General features: G+C 40.8%; 1 protein-coding gene across 2 annotated transcripts in view; it reads right to left on the reverse strand.

The window, feature by feature from the left end:
* The window catches only part of SEPTIN8 (septin 8), a 1,286,408-nt gene that overhangs the window by 593,388 nt on the left and 673,460 nt on the right, over window positions 1–19,560 (reverse strand). The window lies entirely within an intron of this gene.

Here is a 19,560-nt window from a genome sequence, read left to right on the forward strand (position 1 = left end):
GTTTAGGAGGCATGATCTGCCCTTAAAGTCGAACTGGGTAGGGTCCAGTGTTTGGAGGTTCCCAATGTCTCTGTTAATGAGTTCCATGATGATGCGCTCCATAGCCTTGCAGACCAAGTTAGTCAGGCTTATAAGGGTGATAGTTCCCGGGGTCTGTTGTGGCTCCACCTTTGTGGAGCGGAATAACTCTTGCTGTGCACCACTCTATGGGTAAGTAGCCTATGAAGAGGCTGAGTTTGAACATTGTGTTTAGGTAATGGGTTAATTCATCTTTGAGCTCGTGTAGGACGCAGCCTGGGACACCGTCCGGTCCCATTGATGCTGTGTTTTTGGTTTTGGAGAGGGCTATTTTAACCTGAGTGTCTGTGATTTCAGGGGCTCTACATTCTTCTGGTATGGGTATGGGCTCTTTTGGGGGTGAGAGGGGGGGTGAAGTTTGCACTGAACCTGTCTGCCAGGATGTTGGCAATATTGGTTGGTTCAGTGTATTTTTTGCCATTCTGCACTAACTCCGAGCAGATCTGATCATTGCCACTTAGATTCTTGACATAGCTAAAGAAATGTCTTGTGGTTATCTTTGGAGTCCTTGGCAAGTTTTCTTTCAAAGCTCGCCTTGGACGATTTTATGAGGGAACGTAGTTTCTTGCTGATACTGATCAGGGATGTCTTTCCTTCTTGGAATTTTATTCTTTTCTGTACTAGTTTCCTCCTTCTATTGTACAGCTTGTTTATGGCAGGGGTCCACCAGACTGGTTTCCTTTTCTTGGAAGAGTGAGTCTTGGTTTTGCTTGGGATAGCACGATCCATGCATTCTTGTAGGTGTCCATAGAATGCATTAGTAAACAATTTTGCAGCTTGGACAGTGTTATTCTTTAGCATGGGGGCTTTGAAACTTTCCACCTCCGTCTAAAGTAACATGAAGTTTGCTTTTGAAAAGTTTTTCACACTGGTTTCCTTGTCAGGGGGTGGGGGCAGAATGTGGATATCCAAAGTGATTTGTTTATGGTCAGATCTAACGAGCGAGGGGCTGACCTCTGGTGTGGAACACCGGTCGCCAATATTGGTGATGACCAGGTCCAATATGTTGTCACCTCTGGTGGGAGTGTTGACCAGTTGTTCCAGGGCATTTGAGTTTATAAATTCTAGGAAATGTTGGGCAAGAGAGTTAGTACTTGAGTAGTTCTCCCAGTTAATGTTTGGGTAGTTGAAATCACCCAGTATTAGGGTGTTTGGTAGGACCTTTATGTTACCCAGTGTTTCCAGAAATGCGGAATGGGGGTCCTGGGACATGGTGGGTGATCTGTAGCAAGCTACAATTTGAATTGCAGTTTTGCCCGTTGTTAGTTGCACGTGAATAATCTCTGAAGCATCATGCTGTGCCACTAACCTGGAGGTGTGGGTATCCTTGATGAATATGGATACTCCGCCGTCTTTTGTATTTCGGTCTGGGTTATGTGGCTGAAATGTACGGTATGAGTTGTAGCCTGGTAGTGCTGGGGTGCTCTCTGGAGCCTTAAACCAGGTTTCTGTTACTGCACATATATCGATTTTCTCCATACTGAGGAGTGCCTCGAGTGCATGCATTTTGAGGTTTAGACTTCTGGCATTGAGTAGTATTACCCTCAGATTTTTGTTACTTGTGCCATTTATGGTGGTGGGTTTGTCTTTTGAGCCTTGCCTAAAAAGGCAATATGGGGGTGGCAAGAGCCTTGGCCAGTATTCGAAAGCCTAAGGGTGACAGGTGCAAGCAGTCTCTAGCAAAGCAGCATGGCTTGTCGAGCATGTCATCCCAGGCAGACAGACACTGGATCCCCTTTGAATGACACCAGAAACTTAGCCAATTGTTGAAATTGATAATTCTTTCTTCATACCGTGGTATCATTCTTGGTGAGGGCAGGATGCTACTCAGGGTCAGGGTCATACCGGCTTGGGCTATGTGATCAGAGAGCTCTACCATGTCTTTTTTCATGTAGTTCAGGGAGGTATGGCACAGGTCATTCACACCAGCATGGACAATGACAGAGTCGTATTTGTACTTGTTCTGGAGTGACCTGAGTGCTTGTGTTATGTGGCAGATCCTGGCACTCGACAGGCAGCTAACAGTAACTTTCTCCTTATTCAGCCTAGTGAGTGGGACGTCAGTGTGCCTGACTATAGAGTCACCTGTTACTAGTATGTTGGGTATGTTATTTTGCCTTGAGGGCTGTGACTGCGTGGCATACTGGTTTTGTGAAGTGTTTCATGGGTTGTGTTGGGAGGTGGAGATTGCTTGGATGTCTGCTTTGGAGGGCTCTGTTGCTTTTGCAGATTTTTATTTACAGCCTCTGAGTATGTTTTCATGTATTTACGTGTTTTTTTCACCGGTGCTGGTTTAATGGGTCTATGTGAGACTGGGTGTGATGCCAGTATTTCCCTTCTCCTCTTGACTGTCTGATCCATTCTTAGGTTGGGAAAGCTTAGCCTCCAGTTTGGCTGTATAATTGCATCTCTCACATGTATTAGTATTTGGTGGTAGGAGAAGAGGGTTGTCTGTGTACATGAGGCAGTTGTTACATTGCCTCAAAATGCCCAGATTCACCAGATGGACTGGAGAGTACACCTGAAACTGCCCTTTGGACATGCCTGGATAGGTACAGTAAACTGTTTTACTGAATGGCTGGTAAGGTTGAATAGAGAGCCTTGTCCTTCTGTAGTGCTAGGGTTTTTAAGTGCTTGCTATGAGTTTTGAGCAAGTGCCAGGCTGAGAAATGAATGGCTTGAGTGCTTAAGTTGAAAGTTTGTCTAATTCCAAGGGAAAAATTGAAGAGGACACTTTGTGGAGCCGGGAATAGTTATACTTTAGCTACCCGGCACACAAAACCGTGCAAATGTAGTTTTTATAGCAGGGAAATGAAAGAGAGAAAAATTAGCCCAAAATGGCCAATAAACTACTACTTTCTGACCTGAAACCACTCCTCCAGGGACAGACAGGCTGCTCAAAGCTCCCCTCTCTGACAGGAGAACAGAGAAACTTCCTTCTATTCAAGTAAGGTATAGGCAAACACAGAGATCTGTAACACAAAAAAGTCTTTGGCAAATTCTGCCCGGCGCCTGAGTGTGCGCTTATTAAAGCAAGCACAGGCAGCACAGGCCGAGACGTCGTGGTCTGGGCCCAGGCAGGGAAGGCAGTAAGAATGGAAGTCCTTATGAGGTATTTGTTTACCACAAGACAAACAATTATTAACCTTTTCAATTTTTTCTGACATCGGCTGAGGCAAGAAAAATGTTCCCCAACGGGGTACTTAGCTTTTTGATGACTTCGGTAACTGAAAACACAGGAGCTGACCAACCGGCACTTGCGAACTGCTTCTGCTTCGGGCACCGTGCGGCAAGAAAGACTGAAGAAGATGGCGTCGGCGGATGCCTTTATACCCCAGCCGCTCTGACGTCGGGGAGTAGGCGACATCGGCCGACGCCAGACCTGGACTTTGGAATCCGGCCGACCGAAGGGCTGCCTGAGGCAGGACAACCCATATGTCAGGACTGCAGTTGCATTCTTGAAAGACATCTTCCTTCTATCCAAGTAACCTGAAAACTGGACTATACTAGCCTAGAAAGGCGGGAACCATATATATATATATATATATATATATATATATATATATATATATTTTTTTTTTTTTTTTCAGAAAAAAGGCAGATACAATCAAAAAAACAGACATACCTTCTTGAAGAATGCTAGTATTGATGAAACAAATGAAAACATGCTTTTAATTTGTTGCATTTGATACTGAATATGAACTCTTAAGGGGTGGAGACACAATAATTGAAACAGAGAATAAGGAATATAGAATGGATTAATTTATTTGGAGCAAGTGATTTCCCAAGTCTAAATTACGGTGTAAGCATAAAACCCTGTGCTGAAGGCCAGGCATTCTAGGTAGTAAATTAATTGACTGATTTTATGTGATCATGTCACTTTCTTAATTGTATACAGGGTGGTGTGTTATTTACAGTATTGTATTCAGCTTAGAATAGCATTTTTTGCGAAAGCTTGTTGTTTTTATAATACATATAAAGTATTTTCTGAGCTTGTTCTATATTTTGTTGGTTATATACTTAAAAAGATAACAGGCAAAGGATGCAGACAAAGTTACGCTGATATGTCTGAACTTGTCCATGAAAACACCCTGGACTCTTGGGATATCTGTTGTGCACACCCCAAGCCAGATCAGAAAAGTTTGAAGTAAACATATGGTCCCCTTCTTCACAAATGCCATCTTTGCATCAACTTTCATCAGTTCTACCCACCAATACAGTTCTCTGTACATTGATAAGGAATACCTGCTCCATGAAATAAAAGAAAAGGCAGTAGACACTACAGTACAACTGGAGTTTCCTCAAGTGTAACTTCACCAAGGCAGTCATGTTAAAGAAAGAAGGCCTGTATCCTAAAGCCTCCAAAGTTGGTTCAGGCAGTCATGGATGGCTGTAGGACAGCCTGGGGAAAGAAACAAATGTGTAATATTTTCTTAGGGATGTACAGCCTGTAAATCATTCTTTGCAAGATGGACTCTACATGTGTTTAGTTTGTGAAGAGATGAGGCGGGATTTTTGAAGATTCACATATAAGCACTGTACAGGGTAGTTTAATGATCTGGTCAACCTTTTCTGGGAGGACAAATATGGATGCTCTGAACTCTGAGATGAGTTAAAACCAGCAAAATGCATTTGATGAATAACATGGGAGTAGTGGAAATTCCAAAGAGCAATGAAGATAACTAGAATGTTCTGTCCCTGCCAGACACATCACAGGAATTTTATTTCATCTATTCTGTTTGAAGTTGAGGATATGCAAAGTACATATCTTCCAAGCCCGGTGCGAACAGGATAATGCCTAACATTAGAAAAGGCAGTAGGGACTAGAAGGTAAATATCTTACATTTCTTCAACACCAGAAACTTAAGTTTAGCTTTTAGAAGTCCAACATAGAGTACCATTGTCCATCTTTTTTCAGGATCAGGAATTGCCTAAACATTTAGCCCCTGCACTTGTTCAGGTAGACTGACTCTAATGCTGAAGTGGGGAGCATTTATTTTTTAAGATGGGTTACACCGAGGTTATTTTGCCTGGTGAAATAGGAGGAAATCCTATGATTATTGTCTGGTCTGTTGAATGGGAGATATTGCTATGAAGGCAGAAATTCCCTGAACTTTACTTTGTGCTCTGTGCTTATCAGCTCCTCACCAATCAGTTTCAGCCACTGGACTTCTAATAAGGTTTAGTCTTCACCAAACTCTGTGGTTCAGAGTGACAAAGCCTTGACTGCAACCCAGATTACTTAATTTCAAACAATGGATCAAATACTGAAAAGCCAAGAAGGGGAAAATGGCAATGAACTGTTTCACCCATCCTAGGGGGTGGGGAAATATAGTGAGTCCATTCAGGCTGACTGCTTCTGAGCAAGTGAAGGCTTGCACATTACCAGTGGCTACAGGACCAGACCACTCATACTTGGTGATCTCAGGCCCATGACAGGAACCCACATGGGTAAGTGTGTGGCAGTGCGCACACACACAAAATCATAGTCAAAGTAAACTTCATTGTCATACAAACCAACACGGAGAAAAAGTGTGCATCACTGTACAAAATTTCGATACTCTGTCTCGTACCACATGATTGACAGTTTACAGAAAGAAGGTAGATTAAATTAAATAATTTAAAATACTAAAAACAGAAATCAAAAAGATACTTAAAATAAATAAAGTAAAAAATTTTAAAGAACAGACTCAGTAGAAATATAAGGACATGTAACAAACAGTACTGTGAATAAATAAAGAGGCATCCGTAAAAAAAACGTACCCACCACCAATATATGCCATAAACTTAGTTTTCACACTGCAGATAGATATGTATAAAGTGAGCTATGTAGAGAGTTATGTAAATAACAATGACTTATTGCAAATAAACAATGTTTTACCCATTTCGCATGTTAGGCTATGGGTTTGTTGTTCAGCAGTCTGACAGCGTGTGGGAAGAAACTGTTATGGAATCTGGATGTCCTGCATCTATTGCTTCTGTAGTACTTCCTTGTTGGCAAGACTTTGAACAGCCCATAAGCTGGATGGTTTATATCCCTCAATAGTTTTTAGAATCTACCATAGCATTTGTCTGATTGGATTGTCCTGTAGGGATTGAAGGTTGGAGCCAATGATTTGTGTGACCTGCTTAACAATTGTATCCAGTGCCTTCAAATGAGCTTGAGAGCAATTTCCATACCAGACAATGATGTTGTTTGTCAGTAAGCTCTCAACTGTGGCTCTGTAGAAGGGAAGTAGGACCTGTGGTGGGAGGTTAGCTCTACAAAGTCTCCTAAGGAAGTGGACACATTGTTGGGCTCTCTTTATAAGGCAGGAAGTGTTTATAGCCCAACTTAGGTCTTGCGAGATATGTACCCCTAGGAATTTGGTACTATTTACTCTCTCCACTGCTGCACCATTGATCGTGTGGCTTATTCTTCTTCCTAAAATCGATGATGATTTCTTTGGTTTTCCCAACATTTAGTGCTAAGTTGTTGTCAGTGCACCAATAAACGAGTTGCTTCACCTCCTCCCAGTAGGCACCCTCGTCTCCCTCCTTGATGAGGCCAGTTACTGTGATGGCATCTGCTCATAGCTGTGCAGTCATGTGTTACAATTGTGAAAAGGACTGAGTATGCAACCTTGTGGGACCCGGGTGGTTAGGGTGATGCTGTCTGAGTGATGTTTTCCTGCTCAAGCTGTTTGTGGTCCTTCAGTCAGGAAGTCGAGAATCCAATTGCATATTAATTTTCTATGCCTAGATTACTCAGCTTAGACAGTAGTTGTTGTGGAATTACCATGTTGGAGGCAGAGGTGAAGTCTATTAACAGCATGCGTACATAACAGTCCTTATTTTCCAGATGGTCCAAGGTGTGATGAAGTGTTAAGGCTACGGCATCCGCAGTAGAACGATTTGGCCTGTATGCAAATTGTAAAGGATCAAATGTAGCAGGTAGGCAGAATGTTATGGGACCCTTAACCAATTTAAACACTTCATCACTACTGAGGTAAGTGCAATTGGCCAGTAATCATTTAATGATGCTGGAGATGGTTTCTTGAACAGAGAAATGATGTCGGTGGACTTGCATTTGGGCACTTTTTTTCCTGGTTGACAGATGTACTGAAAATGTTTGTAAAGACTGGTGCCAGCTGATCAGCACAGTTTTTAAGGAGCCTCCCTGGGATCATATATGGACCATAGGCTCACAGGTAGGTACTAGGCTATCTGCCCGAGGGCATTTATAAGCCTAGCCAGAGTGTGTCAGCTTTTGCCACCCCATTGATTAACTAACTGATCCTCTGTCAAGCAGAGCCAATGAAGTGATCCCAATGGTGTATTTTCTGTTACCCAGCCACTCGTCAAGATTTCTCTTGAAGAGTGTTAGTGAGGGGCTCTGCCTAATGTAGTTTGAAATTTTGTTCCAAAGCATGGGGAGTCTCTGTGACAGGAATCTATCCCTCCAGCATGTTCTATTTATTGCTGTAGCGAGGTTTAGCTCACTAGAGCGCGTGGCTCGCAGTGACCTGGATTTCTTTAGGTGGAGCATGTCCATCAATTCTGAGTAGGACATGGCTTTGTAAGTCAGGCAGAGATCACCTCTGAGTAAGCGATATGCCACTGAGTACAGCCGGAGTTTTTTCAGTCGGGCTGCATAGGACATATGTTTGAGGCCAGTAATCCTCTTGGTGAGGTACTTTTGTGGTCTTTCCAGCTGTTGGAAGTGTCTTGTGAGGTACATCCCAAATGGGGCATTGTACTCTATGATGGGTCTAATGAGTGACAAGTAGAGGGGCACTATAACCTCTATTTCTAGATGCGAACCCTTTAGTAATTAGATGGGCCACATAGAAGGATTTCCTAACTACTTTGGCAATATGAATGTCAAAGGAGAGATTACTATCTACCTGGGCCCCCAGATCTCTTATTACCTCTTCGGTATTAAGGGGGCTGCCACCTATGTGGGAATTTGTGGGTTTTCTGTTTTTCCCAAATGGGATGACTATGTATTTTTTGGCATTTAGCTTGAGGCCATGACTGACACCAACTCAGTAAGGCCCTTTTGGAGGATGTCTGTGTCAGCTGGAGAGTCAATTATGGCTCCTAGTTTGCAGTCATAGGCGAACTTGGTTAGCCATATACCTCCTGTGTTTGCCTGTACTTCTGAGAAGTATATGCTGAACAGTAGGGGTCCCAGGACCAAGCCTTGCTCACCACTTGTGACTGGTTTAGAGTCGGACCTGGAGCCCGCTATTCTTACCATGTGAGTTCTGTCTGTAAGCCACTTGGCAACCCATCTCATGATGTAGGGGTTTATGTTCAGGCTGGTGAGTTTTTCTGTAATACCAGAGTTGGGAATGGTGTCGAAAGCCTTGGCGAGGTCAAGGTCGACTGTGTGAACCACCTTTCCCTCGTCTATGGCCTTGGTGACTGTCTTGAAGAAGTCAACCAGGTTTAGTAGGCATGATCTGCCATTAAAGCCGAACTGGGTCGGGTCAAGTGTTTGGAGGTTCCCAATGTCTTTGTTAATGAGTTCCATGATGATGCACTCCATAGCCTTGCAGACCAGGCTAGTCAGGCTTATGGGGTGATAGTTACCAGGGTCAGTTGTGGCCCCTCCTTTGTGGAGAGGAATAACCGTTGCTGTGCGCCATTCTATGGGCACGTAGCCTGTGGAGAGGCTGAGGCTGAACAGCGTGTTTAGGTGGGGGGTTAGTTCATTCTGTAGTTCGTGCAAGACGCAGCCTGGGACACCATCTGGTCCCGTTGATGTTGCGTTTTTGGCTTTTGGAAGGGCTGTTTTCACCTGTGTGTCTGTGATTTTTGAGACACTACACTTTTCCGGTATTGTTGTGGGCCCTTTTGGAGGTGAGAGGGGGGTGACGTTTGCACTGAATCTATCTGCCAAAATGTTGGCAATATCATTAGGTTCAGTATATTTTGTGCTATTTTGCACTAGTTCAGTGCATATTTGTGAGTTGCCACTTAGATTCTTAACATAGCTAAAGAAGGCTTTTCAAAAAATTCCTTGTTTCCTGCCTTTCTAAGCTAGTGTAGTCCAGTTTTCAGGCTAGTGCTGAATTAATTTCCCTACTATAAAACTATGACCAGCTGCTTTGCCAGGATGAAAGCTACACAGGTTGAGGCATAGTGATGCGGCATCTGCATTGGTGAGTATTCTCTTTGGTGAGGTTCTACTTGATTCCTCAAATCTACTGAAGTAGATGTTTAGCTTGCTTAAAAAATCTGGTTTATCATCACAACGTGTGGATTGTGGCTTATATTCTGTGATGTTTTGGATCCCTCTCTACAGGTGCCTGGAATCTTTCTGGTCAGTGAGGTGTCTCTGCATTTTTAGACTGTAGGCCTGTTTTGCTACTCTCACAATTTTGTTCAAGTTAGCCTGGCCTTTTTCAAAGCATCTCTGTCTCCAGCCTTAAAGGCAGCATTACACACTCTCAGTAAGTCGTACAGCTCACACACGCTTACAAGGGGAAAGGGCACTGCACACCCCTGTGGTGAAAGAAGTGCATACACCAGCCAACAGGGGCAGAATTAGGGCAAAAACAAATGTATTCATAGCCAGGATGCACCGTTGTCTGCATGACAGTACCTTCTCCTCGTCTGTCCTCACCCTTACTGGGAAAAGCCTAGGTTGGTGGAATTAATGGAATGGGTAGAGGCTTGATGGTCAGCAGGCACGGCGGGAAAAAAGTATAGTCTTCTTCCTAGCTGGTAGAGGGACAGGTGGCTGAATTTATGAAATGGAATCATCATCATCATCCCCTTTTCCCATTTACATGGGGTCGGGGTATCGTATTAACTGTCGCCAACTCTCTCGATTCAGTGCCACTCTCCTGCCTTCAACACTCATGCCTGACTGTCACAGATCTTCTTTCACACAATCCATCCACCTCTTTGCTGGACGCCCTTGCTTCCTCTTACCTTCTTCTTGTCTGTCCCAAATCTCCCTCACCAGATTGTCTTCTGCTTTTCTACACATGTGCCCATACCATCGTAATCTGTTTTCTTTGATCTTTTCTGCAATTGGAGCTACTTTGGCTTCTGCTCTTATGTCCTCATTTCTTCACCTGTCCCGCAGTGTGCATCCTACCACCTTTCTCAGGCACTTCATTTCCATCACCTCTAGCTTCTTCAACTGTTCTGCCTTTACTGCCCAGGTTTCTGTACCATACAGTAGTACAGGTCGCACCACTGTCTTGTACACCTTACTTTTCAGCTTCTTTGGCATTCTTCTGTCATCTACTACACCTGATACTCTATGCCAGTTGGCTGCAGCCCCTCTGATTCTAGCTTTGACCTTTTCATTCAGGCTACCCTTCTCCTCAACCACCCCTCCCAGATACTTGAAGCTGTTTACCTGTTCCACTATCTTCCCATCTATCTCTATTCTCAGCTTCTTCTGATTTCCCCAATCTGCTGCCATTACCACTGTCTTATCTGTGCTTAGTTTCATCCCATGTGCCTTCAGACTTGCATTCCATTCTCCTATCCTTTGCTGAAGTTCTAGATCAGAGTCTGCCTGTACTGCCACATCGTCTGCATACAGCATCTTTGTTGCTCTGACCCCTCCAACCTGTTTGCTGATGTAGTCCATTACCAGTATGAACAGCAGTGGGCCCAGAGCTGAACCCTGGTGTACATCCACTCCCACCGGGAACCTCTCAGTGAGGCCAAACACTGTTCGTACTTGAGTCACTGGGTCCTTGTACATAGCCTGTACTAATTCTACCAATGTTTCTGGGACTTCAAACCACCGCAGTACTGTCCAGATCAGCTTTCTTGGGACCTTGTCATATGCTTTCTCCAAGTCTAGGAAAGCCCAGTTTGTCTCTCTCCTCTTCTCTAGTTTCTTCTGAAGTATCTGTCTCAATGCAAACATCGGGTCAATTGTGCTGCATCCTGATCTGAATCCGAACTGTTCATCTCCCATCTTATATTCTACTATTCTGCGTATCCGTTTATCAATCACCCTCTCCAGAACTTTCATGCAATGTGGTAGGAGTTTGATGCCTCTGTACTGTCCACAGTTGTGGATGTCCCCTTTGTTCTTGTACACTGGCATGAGTATGCTTATTTTCCAGTCATCTGGAATATGCCTTTCTCTCCACACTGCATGTAGTACCCCCTCAGGAGCAATTTCTCCCCTAGCTCACCCATCATCTTTATCCTATCTGCTGTGACCTCATCTGAGCCTGCTGCATTCCCTGACTTCATTTTCCTTAGTGCTGCTCTTACATCTTCTAAGCTGGGCTCCTCTTCTACTCTCATTGTAGGCAGTTTCTGGGGCAGTACCACTTCTGTGGGGTTTTCTTCATTCATAAGCTGCTGGAAATACTCCTTCCATCTGCCTTTGATGTCCTGTGGGCTGGTAAGCAGGTTGTTGCTGGAATCCCTTATGAATGGTGTCTGACTATCTTCTTTATCTTTCTGTCTTTGCCTTGCAACCTGGTAAAGTTTCTTTGTGCCCCTTACTGAGTCACTTTCCAGAAGCTGATAGAGTGCCTCTGTTGCCCTATTCTTTGCCATTATGAAATGGAATAATGTAGTCAAATCTGGAAAGATCAGCCCAGGCTACATATGCTGGGCCACTGCTCCTGCCTTACCTAACATCTTCTGCATCTCCAATGGCCTTTTTCTAAAGCAGTCTTTTGTTTCAACTGTTCAGTGCAAGATTGTGCATGATAAAAAGGCAAATGTTTAGAGGAAAAACTTCTCTCACACTTCAGATTAGGAAAATTGAAAGAACTCTTTTACATGTTGTATAGTCTTGCCCATTAACTCCTGTATCTAAAACAGATCCTGTCATGAAAGTCCAAAATGCAATTCTTTGTCCAAAGGTATATTTAATAAATGCCTTCTGATGCCAACAGGCAAGGGCTGAATCCTGAGTCATGCATGTTATCTGACAACAGAGTCTAAGGTAGCTGGTCTAACACACTAATCAAATGTACCCCCAAGCTGCATTTAATAGTGTACATGCTTATTGCCAGGCAGTCTGTAGGAGTTTCAAAAGGCATTGTTTAAGATCTGAGGATGAAAATCTTGGTAATGCTGTTTTACTACAAATTGATAACCAGGTGAGAGTGCAGAAGATACAATAAGTGTGGTGGACTCAACAGTACAACATTAAGGTGTTAAGGCTGGCTTCTGGGCTCCTTGCCATTGGCCCTGCCCTGTTTCACCCTGTAATTCATTGCCAGTCATTCAAATGGCCATATTTCTTTTCTTACGGACATGTGCGGGTTGTAAGTTGAAATTTTATCAGTGGCAACAACCATAACAAATGGAAGTACATGCAAAACAGGTACTGTTTGTACTAGCCATGGTTCATGAGTTGATGACCACAGTTGCACTACAAAGACTATGTATCAGAGAGCTTTCTAAATTCTGACTTCAGATATGCTAGGAGAATATCTGAAGTGTATTAATGGCTAGGAACAACAGGGAGTGACAAGTGTATGCATTCTCCTTAAAAATGGTGCAGGGTCCATATCATAAAGAGCCAGACAAAACAACAAAGGATGGATATGCCAAAATATTGAACACACAGCTACATAATAATTTAATTAAATATTTCATCTACTCATTTTATGTCCTGATTTTGCAGATCTGTGTATTCCTTAGGCTAACGTAGACTGCCTTAACTATTCTAGTACTTTCTAACTAAACTCAATACTTGGATGCATTTTTTTTAAATTTCAACATTTAAACAGTTTGCAAGACTGCTTAAACTATCATCCCCCAAACCCCATTTCTTTTGAAAAAGCACTTCATCTGAGTAACCAGAACTGCTATGGAACTAGTTTCATCTTGAGTTTGAAGTGCATGTTTTTATGTGCTACTTTGTTTTAGTTACCTTAAGTAAGTCACCTCACGGCAGAATGGCAATCATGTCACCTTTTCAGACACAACCCTATCAAGTCAGACTCATTTATAAAAGAAGGAACACAGGTACTCAGCATACAGAATGCAGTTAAAGTCTGCAACATATCAATGGTCCAAAGGGTTACAGGCTGACAGGAAACAGACACTTCCACCCTTGGTGGCCTAACAATCAACACAGAAAACAATACTAAAGGTTTTTAAACAAGAAATCTTTTTTTTCTGGCAGGAAGACCCAATGAGCTGTGTGAGTGTTAAGCCAAAGTGTCACCAATGTTCACCACATGGGTAACTTCAGGCTATATATTTACTGCTTTGCAATGACTAATTCAACTTACTCAGTCTCCACACAGGCTATTATTCAGTCTTTAATTAGCAGCTGTGTTTTTGTATACAATTTGCCATTTGTCCGTTACTTCAAGTGTAACCTAAGATATCCACTTGTATTGTAATTCTCTGAGCTATACTTGTTACTACAGCACTATCACTAGCCATAATGTTGTTACTGCTTTGTGTGTTTGTCTAAGTGCACTAAGCTGTTGCATGTAACTTACTTTTATGTTGTAATAGGTTAACTGGAGTTTTTCTCCTTGGGCATACAATAAAAATGGGCATTGCTGAGATAGAGATCCCAGCCAGTAAACAAATAAAATATTCTAAATGCTTCTTAACCTCAATCAAAACAAATTTGAGTCAGTAGTTCTGGACATCTCAGGAGTGCAGCTATTCCTAAAAATTTCATACAACGAAGGAGATGATCGCTCACCAATCTCAGTTTGACGCTACAGACAGTGAACAGGAAAAACCTGCTGAACCAGTGGAGCCAGAGGATTTCCTCTTCTCCAGCCTTCTACTACATGAACATTGATCCCTCCATACAAAAGTTGTTTGTTAACATCTCCATTAAGTATTTTATTTTTCCCTCTAGTGGAAATCATCCTAATTTTTTTTAAACATGCACAAGTGCCCTATCAATGCATAAAAGAAACATAAGAGTAAATGCAGTTCCACATCCCATTTCCAACAAAACATACCTCTACCTACTGCTTCTCTTCACTCAATAAGTAGAATTCCATGGGTACTAAAATCGTAACCACCATTCTGCAGTATCCTCAACAAAACTGGGGATCTAACTACACAGCTTGGAACACAACATGTCATTTTTAATATTCCGCGGTGGTACAGCGGTGGCGTTGTTACCACACAACAAGAGGTTCTCCCGTTCGATTCTCGGCTTGGCTTGGGAGTGCCTTCTGTGTGGAGTCTGCATATCCTCCCCGTGGTTGGGGAAAGACATGCGTGCGTAAATGGGCATGCCTTCGTTGAAGGTTGGGTGTCGAGCTGGCACCTCTGTGTTTCGTAAAAAAAAAAAAAAAATCTACTGCCAATCTTTAGCGGACAGGAGTTCCGCTGTGGTAACCGCTTACCGGGAAAAGCCGAAAAGACAAACAAACTGCCATATAACATGGCGAACTTGAATGATTTTCCTTACTGTGAAATCATTACTCCTTATTTTCTTAATATCTTGTTGATATAAATATCTAATGCACCTTGACTGTCTATGAACTATTGAACAGGAACCAAGGGTACAAGAATAACTTTAGAACACCACAACCCTTAGGGTAAACAGCAGCAGAGCACAAAATTCAGCGACTATTCTCAAATCTAAAATAAAGATATGACCATAAAAATATTTTAGCGCTTTCGTTCATTTACTTAGCTGAACTTCTTCAGAAATAAAACATATCAACATACAATTTAAATACATTTCAAAAGATGACGTCACAAAAGTAATAAGCCAATAAAATGTGTTTTCATATTTAAAATGCAAAATCACTTAATAGGTATAAAAAAACACCTCTTAGATATACACAGCACATCAAACCATGAAGATATAAAATAAAAGTACAAACAAATAGGTATTAAATAATTCTACATTTCAACAAACATTTAACAGATATAGCTTCATTAAGACCTGGTACTACATCCGCTCTTAAAAAACCTGCCACTTTAATAATTCTAGGTAATTGTTACATAAATCTATAAAATGTAACTGATCAACTTTTTCGACTACCAGAAAAATTAATTTCTGAAAATCTTTAGCCTTTTTTTGTCTAGCAAGTGCATTATTGTCTTTTTTTTTATAACCAATACATGTTCCTTAATTCTGAAATATAATCTCCTCCTAGTGATCTTAAAATCATCATAGATGCAGCAGCATGCCAAGTACACTATACCCTTACTTCTGCAACTAAACCTATTTTTGACTGTCAATGTGTAATCAAGATGTTTGAAATAACTATACATCTACAGTACTTGCACTGACGACCTGGAAAAGTCCCTAGAGAACCACTAAATATGAATTTTCCCTTAAATTAGATTGTTCTAACAAGAATTTTAAGCTTATAGTTTTTTATATATAAATTGAGGTATACTACCAAACTATTTTAGTTAATTCCTGGTTACCCAAAATTACTTTCCAGTTATGTTTTTAATACTGGACTCATCAATGCTCACTGGAATTGGAAAGGCAAAAGTTTTTTCTTTGCTAATACTACTATTTACTTTAAGTGTAAAACCTGAAATAAGTTTAGGTGGAAATTCCCAATTCTACTTTTCACTACTTCAGAGATAGATCTTAAATTAGCAACTGGATAACCTGTTGCCCAAAATAATAGTAATGAGCACTTCTGTTTCTTCTAAAAACTTAAAATCTCTACTAATAAGCCAACTTAGTGTTATTACCTGTCCTCTAAAAATATTATATTTCAAAAATGAGGAATGGAAACTCAGAAAATTTAAATTAGTAGTGAAGTTGTTCTTTTTATATATATATATATATATATATATATATATATATATATATATATATATATATTACTCTGCATTTAAAATTAAGGAAACAGAAAATTAACCATTTCACTATACCACTAATTTCAAAATTCAACCATTTTATACGCTCATCGATTTGAACTACATACTCTTCAAACACCTGATTCTCATTCCAAATGAAAAACAAGTCATTTATATACCTTCTGTAATACCCAACATGTTTGAAAAGTGGTAACTACACCAAATACCTCATTTCCCACCAACACATTATCAGGATTGCAAAAGAGGCAACTCTGGCCCCCATCGCCACACCCCCAATCTGTAAATCCTTTTCCCAAATGTTATTAGTTAATACCAATTCTAGTAACAAACATATGGTGTTAAATGTCCAAATTCTTTGAACTAGTAAACTTACTATGATATACTCTACCTATCTCTTGATTAAGGGCCATATACAGTGAATTCACATCTACAGTACAAAAAAATTATTCATTACTAGTGAATCTACACCTATTCATCTGATCCAAAAACAGCCATGAATCCTTAAGAAAAAAATAAGTTCTTTTCTGTAGACTAGGATTCAGAACAGACTAAGTAGGATGCAATGGTAACGGTTTTGCTTTCTGGGCAGACACAATTAGCCTACACAGTGGATGATCACTATTTTATGTACTTGGGTATGCCAAATATCATACCCAATTGAGGCTGTAAATTCACTGTTACTTAGATTAAAAAAAGGTTTCACTTTACAAGTCTTTTTATCGGTCTTCTTAAATAAGTCATATAAATCCTCCTCACATTTTGGAAAAAAATTTTAAAATGTTGGTTTAAGATGGATTAACCATGCTAGGTCTTTTAAACCATACTTTCTCATAACTGGAAGTCATTTTATCGAAAAAAAATTCAATTTTCGTTTAAAGTCAAGTATAACATCTGTCTTAAAAGCTTTCTTGGTTGGAATAAGGGTAACATCATTTGAAAGCACATTAATTTCTTCATAAGTAAAGCTTCTTTTACGAAGATTAAAAATGTGCCAGTCCTTAACCAATGCCCCTTCCCCTTTTCCTCATTTTTTGCCTCGAGTCACTTTTCCTCCCCTCATCAACCAGAAACTGCTGCTGTTTGGGCCCTTTGAGGGAAAAGGAACAGACCCAGAGGTACAGGGCAAATCATCTTTCGCAAAAGAAAAAATGTTATAACAACTTGTGAACTTTCAATTTCAGACCCAGTTAATTTTTGTCCTGTCCCTGCAGAGATCAAAAAGTTAGCTTGTTCACCATTACCAAAAGTATCTAATTGGTCCAGACAGTTAGTTTTGTGGTTACCATTAGTCACTTGTGCCCCTTCTGGGTTACAAACAAATTGAGCTCAGAAGTATTTTTAATCACAAATGCTTGCTTACTGTTGTAAGCAAATAAACCTCTTCCAAGCTTTTTTTTCTTTCTATTAATAATCGTGGCCACACACCTTTGAACTTTGGCCGAGATACTATCGTACAAGTTTTTAAATAACATGAAAGATGGATGATGAAAAAACGTTCTATCCAACAGTCTAATCTCATCTCTCAAAACCATCATTTTATTGGTGTTCCACTTAGAAAACAACTGCAAAATGTCTAGCCCGGCTTTAATGTATACCTCACAAATGTCTGAGAAAACGTTATCTTTATACTGTATACCGTTTGAGAAAGTATAAAATTATAACCCCAACAGTACAATTTTCATTTTGAAACACTGATTCAGATAAAAATTCTCTACCTCAAGAGACTTGTAGTTAACGTACCTTCTTTTCAAGATTAAAAATACAAGTTTTACAAACTGGTACAGACAGGATGTTACGCTCTCCAACAGTTAAATAGAAACATGAAACATTGGAAAATGGATTAATACCATCCTTTACTCACATATCTGAGTGAATTATTCAGATAAGCACCTTCACTTTCTCCTACAATGGTGCATTCATCAGATGACGACAGTCAGTAACAAACATCATCTGTAAGCCCTGGAGCACAAAAACAGCCTTGTGTTTGCTGAATAACTGCTTGTGCTCTCGCAACAACATCTTCTAGGGCCTGACTTAGCATACGTAGCTTTTGAAATGTATTTAAATTGTTTGTATGTTGATACGTTTTCTGAAGAAGTTCAAATAAGTAAGAGAAAAAAACTGCTGAAGTATTTTTGTGGTCGCATCTTTATTTTAGACTTGAAACTAGTCACTGAATTTTGTACTCCAATGCTGTTTATCTTGACTGTCTATGCTCTATGTTCTCATTATTACGTCTGAACTCAGGGCATTCTCATTATTTTGTCGGATTCTGTTCTTTAGTGTTTTGCTGAATCAGTTCAACTACTTGGCCAATACATGACTAAATTAAATGTTTGTATAACTTGTCCAACCTTCTTCTAACACAGCCTATTTACTTGTAGCCTGCTTCAGCTAAACCACTCATGGCTAACTTTAACACAAAACCAAGATATGTAAGGCACTTTACATCCCCCACTACTGAGGATAACATGTTATCTGCCTGCTCAATACAGCTTCCATTACATGCTGGTCCAACAGAAAGTCATTAATGAACAGAGAAGATGAGCAGTTCTAAAGTAACATCTAGGGAACTCCAGAAGCTACAACAATGACAAAACTTGACGGCACATAAAATAACCCACTAAATCCATCCACAATACAGTACTGCACGTGCAGGACCTGTAATGTTACACAGCTACTGGAAGGGCCACAGAAAAGTCAAATCAGTGCTTTCAAGCATACAATGAAATTCCTACATTCCCAATACCTGTCAAAAAATGTAAACCAATGATTCTGTCTCAAAGGACCACATTTAGAGTTTATGCACAAAATTCCCTAATTATAGCGACACTTAGCTGACCCACATTTGTACACCCATGAGAGGTCAAAGGCAACACAAAGCAGTAGCAAAGGCGAAGCCAACTTTGAACCTGCAATGGGTACAAATAACTGTACCTTCAAAAACACTGCAATGGGTACAAATAACTGTACCTTCAAAAACACTGTTATGAGACATTTGCAATATACTCTTTCCATGACTGAGGAGGTTAGACAGAACTGAGAAACTTCCACAGCTGCCCTGGAAGGACTGGATTATGTAATACTTAAAAAAGGACTGCAAATGTTATTAGTTTACATAGGAAATGCACAACTACAAAGGTAAGGACTGAAGAGCATCTGCAACAGTCTGGTTAACAAAAGATGTTGGATGACAGTGGCTGAAATGAGAGAAAAGAAGACAAGCTGGGGATTGGCATAAGGGATAAAGTGTTTACCTCACAGGCACAAAACAATCTATCCCTGAAAAGCTTCAGGGATCACTGCAGATTTGAACACGGGCCCATTAGCTATGAAAAGTAACTTGTTAGGTTTGTTATCTCTTCCCCTCCAATAATTTCTTTCCTTCCAGAACTTTCTGAATCACTAGAGGAATCTCACTGCTGTATTTGGAGACACTGGTCACTGAACTACCTTCTTTTCATCTGTTCAAGGGATGACTCCATACCATGCGAGACTTACAGGAAATGTTTATAAGTTAGTGCTGCATTTTGACTGTGTCAGGTCTCTCCTCATTAGTGATCCATTTATTACAGCCAAGTCTGAGACTCTTGTAATGGGGTGACGTTTGTGCTGTGCCTGTGCTACTATATCATATGTAGTTTTAAGGAGTTCTGCACATGCATGTTTCAAGTCAAACAACAGGTTACAATCAGTCCTGAATAGGCCATCATGAATACCTGT

The sequence above is a fragment of the Protopterus annectens genome, chromosome 4.part0 (assembly GCF_019279795.1).
Source record: "Protopterus annectens isolate FY-2018-M chromosome 4.part0, PAN1.0, whole genome shotgun sequence".
Lineage (NCBI taxonomy): Eukaryota > Metazoa > Chordata > Ceratodontiformes > Protopteridae > Protopterus > Protopterus annectens.